This window comes from Electrona antarctica (assembly GCF_951216825.1).
Source record: "Electrona antarctica genome assembly, chromosome: 22".
In the NCBI taxonomy this organism is placed as follows: domain Eukaryota; kingdom Metazoa; phylum Chordata; class Actinopteri; order Myctophiformes; family Myctophidae; genus Electrona; species Electrona antarctica.
Window position 1 is genome coordinate 21,926,198 of NC_136805.1, and position 6,492 is coordinate 21,932,689.

A 6,492-nucleotide genomic window follows, 5' to 3' on the forward strand; every position below is an offset into this window, starting at 1 on the left:
AACCAATAAAAGGCGTAAGCCGCAAAAAAAATTCTTAAAAGAAAAAAAAGAAAAGTAAGCATGTGAAAGCAGAAAGGGGAGAGAATAGGAACTTTTACAACTGTAAACAGGAGGGGGGGAAATAACGTATGCATGCACAGGATTTAAACTACATTTTAATTTAGCCAATATGTGTGTATTAGTTTTAGTAAAATGAGAACTCCCTTTTCAATCATAGCTGTAAAACTGTTTTACAGCTATGATTGAAAAGGGAGTTCTCATTGAGGTGCATACTTAGTTTAGACTAGTCATTGGTTAGACATAAGGTTGGTGAGGGGTGTGTTAAAACGACCGGATTAAGGTTGGTGAGGGGTGCGTTAAAACGACCGGATTAAGGTTGGTGAGGGGTGCATTAAGGGTTGGGAGAGGGTTATGGTTAGGTTTAGGTGTGCTGCCCCGTGGGAGGTTAGGGTTAGGGTGAGGGTTTGAGATAGGTTGGTCCCCCCGTCAAAAAAAGAAATTACGTTTCGGAGGTACCAAGACTAGGGGGACGATGATTTATGATTCTGTCCCATTACATAACTTGGACGGTGCTGAGTTGACTTCGCAACGCTCTGCATGGCGACTCGCTCTGCCTATTGTGCCTCTCGTGGCTCAAGTCAACACATATTAGATGTCACCAAACGTGGTTCGCAATAGGCAGAGATCTCTGAACGTCTGGATATGCAAGACTAGGATATCCCCAATCTGGAACCCATTGGCAAAACAAAGTTGACGTGAGTCAACAGTCTGTCTTGAGAGACTAGGATAACCCCAACAGATTTTGGTGACCCATGGCTTTTCCTCTAATGACCCCTTCAGTGGATATACCATATATAATATAATGAGTGCATATGGCTTGAGGGAAAACAATGTTGGTTATTGGTTCAAAACACTTCTGTTCTGGTAAGGAGCAGCACAACTTATATTGGCCACTAGTGGGGCAATGGGGCATTTAGATCAACTGAAAGTGACCACTTTCTCCAGCCAAACTGCCAGCCTTTCTGATGAGGACATGTCCAAACCTGTCCTGGTTAAAGACCATAGGTGACAGCTGCTCCTGACCAACAGCCTTTTGTTATTATTGCAGTTGGCAATGCCTTTGTATATTTAAAGACATCTTCTGTACCAACTTATTGGTTACCAAAAGGAACCTGGAGGAATATCCTAATATAGCAAGAACTGAGTTTAATACTTGTCTAAACCTAGTTTGAACAAATTAAGACAATTGGCCTCTCTAGTCTCTGCCCAGGCAAAAAAGTAGTGTGCAGTCTGGTGTTACTATGGTACCAGTTCAATATTCATACAAGCGTAGCTCCCGTTTCAATAAATCTATGCTTTTTATGCATGCAAACATTAGTAATTAATTAGTTAATACATTTTTCAATAGTTTGCACAAAATAAATGTTACAGTTGTGTATAACATTCCAACAGAGATCATTTTTATACAACTTTCTATTAATCTATTATACTATTTGTAATCACATTAACTAAAATTGGTACATTATCAAGACAAATATTTATGTATCAAATATTGCACATTTATATGCCTCATTGCACATTATAATGTATATATTTTTCTACCTGCCCTTATTATGCTACTCTGATGTGGATACTGCTAGGCGTTTTCTCATTTAAATTTAATTTTTTCATTTGTATTATTACTATTTTCGTTGTTGTTGTAGCACTGTACTTTGTCGACCACAAAAAAAAAAACATCTTCAATGTTCGGCAGAAAAGGAGAGAAGTCCTATCAGACTGCCTTCATGCATTAGAGTGGTGTCAAACTAACTTCATGCGACAGAGGCAGGCAGTTGGAAAAATACCATGACACCTAAAAGGGTCAAGGGTCATCAACACACCTCCGCATCCTTGATTAAGCTTCCTCTCTAAGAGGGGTAGGAATAACACCTCTGCTCTCCTTCCCCTAGGGAAAGATAGATCAATCTCTTTTATTCACATCACGCAAAGGCAGACACAGAAATGCACAGAAACACACATAAGTGTACATACCATAAAGCTCACTCCACACCAATGATTTTGCCATGCAACTACTTGCAACCATTATCCCTAATGGCCGTTAGCAAGGAGTTGCATTGGTGCAGTTGACCTTAGAAACTGTTTTGTTGCAACGAGTTGCGACTAGTTGCATTGGTGCAGTTTGGCCTTAACACAAACGTAAATACAGATTTTTTCAGATCTGATGCAATCCTCTCTGTATCACACGATTCAATTCCATTCAAATGGCTCACACTTTGCACACCTTCATACAGAATTTCATACATTACAACTTCCAATTCATCACTTGCTTATTTCTCAGAGTTGGCGTTAACAGACTATGAGTTAACTATTAGCGGTCGCTTTCAAAGAAGCACAGAGAAGCACAGCAATTGGAGGCAGAATAGTTTGTTTTTCAAACGAGGGGTGTTAATGCAGAAATCCTTTACACCCTGGGGGGTTAATGCAACACCAGCCCAAACTAAACCCCCCACAGAAATCACCACACACACACACACACACACACACACACACACACACACACACACACACACACACACACACACACACACACACACACACACACACACACACACACACTCCCCCTTTCATCCAGCTTTGATGGATGCACCACGGCTGGGAGAGGGGGTGGAGGCTCCGTAGCCTGTATTAGTTGTGGGTGGGGGAGTTTTTCTTTCCGTCTCTTTCTTTTTTTTCTTTTTCTTTTTTTTTTTACAATGGACCACATTTTGGAGGGAACTCAAAACCTCTACATCAGGCAAATTTATTGAGAACATAAAGGGAATGTCACCATGTCCGCCTTTAGTGGCGGCCTCCTCTCTCAGTGGCATGCATACTTCTCCATAGGGACTTTCAAATCTCGTAAACATGACATTTTTCCATAAATAGACATTAGACAAACTTCCTGTGATAGACAATATTGTCTTTTTACAGTTGCAATGAGCTTAATGTAGCTTGTATTTCATAACTTTATCTATTCGAAAACAACTGTCCTGGTACAGCACAATATAGTTGCACTATTGATAGTAATTTTGTACTTGTAAACGGGAAGACAAGTTTGACAAGTTTCTGAAGGATGGACACAGTCAGCAAGGGCAGCAGTTGTCACTTTCCCTCCCTATACGTCATCGCCCAACCCCCTTGTCCCTTAACTCCCCCCCCCCCCCCCCATGTCCCCTGAGGTCATGCTCTCTGGAGGTCACCAAAACCACCTTTGTTCCAACCCCCAAGTCCCCAAACACAATCCAGAGGAGCTCAGCTAAGCCAGACATAATGAGCAATGGGCTAATTGTGTGTGTGTGCGTGTGTGCGTGCGTGCGTGCGTGCGTGCGTGCGTGTGCATGCGTGTGTGTGTGCAAACCAGAGACAGAGGTATGGAAGGGGGCAGGAGGAGTCCTTGAGGGAGAATCAGGAAAAGGTTGATTCACAGACATTCCTGAACAGGAAATTACATATAGAACATAATTTTATCCTGGATATATATATCCAAGATAATTACCACTGGTTCACATTACACGTTGCACATCATGTCTGCTTACAAAATGCATAACATGCATGACTGGACACTTACGTTTAGATTTATTTCTTAATTTGCTTCCATTAACTGGTCTTCAACTTCTTCAATTGTACAGCTGTAAAAGAGTGGGTGAAATACAAAGTACAAGCTCCCATTGAAGTTTCAATTAAAGAGGCATAAGAATAATATGGAGAATTGTTACAGAGAAAGAAACAAGGGAGACATAGTCAAACAACGATAAACAATGTAATATCTATAATGTCAAACATACCTACTGTAGGTGCATGGTCAAAATAGAAATGGATTGAGGGAGAATATCGTTGCTGTCGGACAGAAACCTTGTATCTCCATATTTCAGCTTTTTTGGCATTCCCTACTTCTTCATAGGGCCACACAAAAGTAGCAAAACAAGCTCACAACACATTGCAATGTGAGTGGTGCAACCACACAACAGCAATGTCCCTATACCCAACCTATGTCCCTACCTATGTCCCTATGTTTAGAGTACCAGTAGGGGCAAACGTGGCGCTGTTGTGCTAGAAACAGAGAGAGAGATAATGTTGCACTGTTGCCTCCTAATTACAATGTGGAGTGTGCATGAGAGATGGAGAGGGGGAGAGAGAGAGAGAGAGAGAGAGAGAGAGAGAGAGAGAGAGAGATTCCCCCACACATGTAACTCTGTCATTTCTCGACCGTTTCGGACGCGGGGCGGCTCGCCGGAACCGGGCCAGCATCCTGGGCGCGTTCATGTGGTTCTGGACCACAGGAAGTTGCACCACTCAGTTCACACAGGTGTGATTTTTTTTTAAGTAAAAGTGGTGTGTGTGTGTCAGTGTGTGTATATTTTTGGATACTTCACTCCACTACATTTCAAAGACAAATAATATTGTACTTTTGACCTCACAATGTATTTATTTTTTAAGATGTGTTTATTGACAATGCAAACATTATCATCAGATTACAGAATTACTTTTTAAATTCGTATAAACAAGACAAACTGAAAAACAAAAACAAACAGTGACCTCACTACAGGGGTTGTGATGAGGGGGTTTGGCTCTTGGATATAACCAGGGGTCTGGTAGTTGTTTTTTAGGTAATTGTTTTGGTCTTGTAGTTGTTTGGTAGTTTGATGTCATGTTTTTCCTACGTTGGATTACGTCCTCATCCTGTGTGGATTGTTCCCCTGTGAGAACTACTTTTCCTTTTTGGATCTACCATGTGTATCGTTACTTGTGATTTATTTTTGCCTTTACCTTCTGGACCTGCCATTGTGCTACTTACTACCTTTTGCACTGCACATTCCTTCTGCATGGACCTATAATATATTTGGTTTTTCCTTTTGTTCTTTCCTGGAAAACAACAAAATGATAGAGCTTAAATTTGTTTACCTATACTCTTGAAAGTCATGAAAAATTATTTGACCTAATGATTTGCAACTGTAAACATGTGATGTGACAATAAAATGGATTATGTTGATGTTTCAGCTTCTCTTCAATGGTTTCTGTCATCTTGTCCACCTAATGATTCAAAGTGACTCCTAGAGACCTAGTATGACTTAGGAACTTGCAGCGTTTTTCTGCAATTCTCAGGATTTGCTTATTCCTATTAAACCACCAATCTTTCCAACATCTTCCAGTTTTTGGAGAAGGCAAGTGTTGCTGATATGTCGAAGCTTTTGTCCCCTGCTCAGGTGTGAAAGAAAACAACAAAATACTCTTCCCTATCCACAACTACCCAGACAATCCAGCTATTTGTTGTCATGTAAAGTTGCTGAAAGCAGCTTGTCTTGATCCCAGAAGCGTGTAGTCGGCAGATCCCAAATTGGACGGTAATCAGATCAGTGTGAGGAGTTTGACAAACGACCAATGACAACCACTGGACCCTGGAGGCAGGGAGGGGTTGCCCAGGGTCAAGGCTGGGGGGCAAAGGTCGGCCTTTCAGAATCGCTCAATCGAAGGGCCATTAAATCCCATCTTTGTACGATTTTTCAGTATGCCTTGGTTCCATTGGATGCCCCCATCTCCGCACTCCACTGTCCAGTTCTGCAGGCGCTGGACTCCAAGGGTGCAGGAATGGCAAAGGGTTTCAACACAAACTAGCGGGGGGGGGGGGGGTTGATAGATGCTCCATGCTTGTCTTTCAGATGGAACAGGACAGGGATTGACTTGAAAAATGGGGTAAAATGTATTGTTTGAGACAACTTGAAATGAAAAAACTTTGAACTATCTAGTATTTTAGCAAAGTCTTAAAGGCCTAGAAGGGAGGGAATTATGGGATATTGCTGGGAAATCAGTAGATGTCCCTGCTGGTCATTCAGTTGAAGCCAGTTGAAGCAGGAAAGAAACAAAACAATGGGCCCCAAAAAAGATTGTTTGGGGAAACCTTCTATGTGCTTAGGGTTAAATTAACACAGAGGACGTTACTTTGTAGAAATGAATAATGCAATCAACCACTTGAACCCCAGCATACCTATTCTAGGGGGAACATTCAGCAAAATTGCAGATCCATAAGCTCACAACTCACAAGACGTTGTGTTATAGAGCAGCTATTTTTGCCAAAGAGATCTGGTGTAGACAGAAAAAAGCGTTCCAACTACAGTTGTAACAAAACATAAATTGGGTGTGCCTTAGTAACTCAGACATGGTGAGCGTGGCGTGCCTTAGTAACTCAGACATGGTGAGCGTGGCACACACAATCCAAAAGCAGTCCAGAAGACATTTAGGAAAGAATCCTCGGGACACAAATATCGTCATGATTTAAAAATGTGGTACTTTCTGCAGTTTATGCAATGTGAAATGGGCTTTAACTTGCATTCCATCACAAATTATCCATATCAGTTTTAAGGTTAATTTATTAGCTACATTTTTTAATGACTGTGTCAGCCAACAAATGTCGGGTTGTGCATTTTCAACTGAAAGAAGTTGAATATAAGCAATTAT